This window comes from Octopus bimaculoides, chromosome 5 (assembly GCF_001194135.2).
Source record: "Octopus bimaculoides isolate UCB-OBI-ISO-001 chromosome 5, ASM119413v2, whole genome shotgun sequence".
NCBI lineage: Eukaryota > Metazoa > Mollusca > Cephalopoda > Octopoda > Octopodidae > Octopus > Octopus bimaculoides.
In genome coordinates, this window is record NC_068985.1 from 23458759 (window position 1) to 23460114 (window position 1356).

Genomic DNA, 1356 nt, shown 5'->3' on the forward strand with positions numbered 1-1356 from the left:
AAAAAAAAAAAAAAGGCAAAGTTAGATTACGCAAAATTAAGGTTTACTACATCTGTTAATTTTACTAAAGTAACTTTTACCGACAAGAAGTGATTTAAGTTCGATGAACTCGACGGCTAGTCCTCTTGGTCAAAGAAAGGTGAACTGATGATGCTGAACAAAAGGCAAATGGTCGGGATGGTATGAGACATGGTCTTTCGAAGTTGATAGTTACGGTTAGAGTGGCCAAAGAAAAGGCAGAACAGCAAATGAGAGCTTCGCCTCTCAACAGAGAAGAAATAGAAGATAATTTTATCCTCTATCAGCAAGTATAACTGTTGTATTCACATATCAAAAGTAGTCAAGGGATGGATGCAAGACACGAAAATAAGTCTACTGGTATGGCTAGTGTGAAGTTCAGATCTGAACTTAATTGAAAATATATGGGAAATGCTGAGACAATTTGTATATGATGGACCAGAAGTGACAAGAGAGGTAGAGTTATGGGGACGGATTTTAGGAGTCAAAAGAAGACTGATAAAAACAAAAAGGGATGTTATAATGAACATGTTCGTCTGCAAGTGATCGAAAAGAAAGGTGAGTGTGTGGACTACTGAATCTGGGTAGTACTGTTCGAGAAACAGTGTCGCATGATTTTATATTAAATTTTCATGAAATACTACTTCAATTTTTACATACGCACTCAGGGAGTGCAATCACAACAGAAATTTTGTGCAGCTGTCTACATTGTTTCACTCTAAAAGTGTGTTTATTATTAAGTGTTTTTTAAACACATCTCAAGTATTCAAAAAAAGTGTGTCGACTCCCTGTGGGAAAGGACTTATTGAATTATGTGGGATGAGATGGTCAAAACTGGAGTACTTTTTGTTACAGCTCTTTTCGCTCAGGGCTGACCTGAAGTTAAATAACGATAATCTTTTCTGCTATAGGTTCAAGGCCTGGAATTTGTGGGGAGAGGATAGGCGATTACATCGACCCCAGCAATTGATTTATCAGCTTCGAAAGAATGAAAGGCAAAGTCGACCTGGTGGAATTTGAACTCAGAACGTAGCGACAGACGAAATACCGCTAATCATTTCGTCCAGTGTCCTAGCGATTCTGCCAGCTCGCTGCTTAAGTTAAATAACGATAATAGCAATAAGAAACAAAAGCAAGTCGATCAGGGGGCGTCTATCTGGTCGCTGGATCTGCTAGAAGTAGCAGTGTCTTCAGAGCGAAAGAGCTTGGATGATGTGAAACCCAGATAGACATAGTATGATTAAATAAAAGACAGGATGGGTGGCCACGGTTTCGATCTGGACCTTAAAAAATAACAGCAACAAAAACACCACCACCACCACCACCAACACAAGCAAC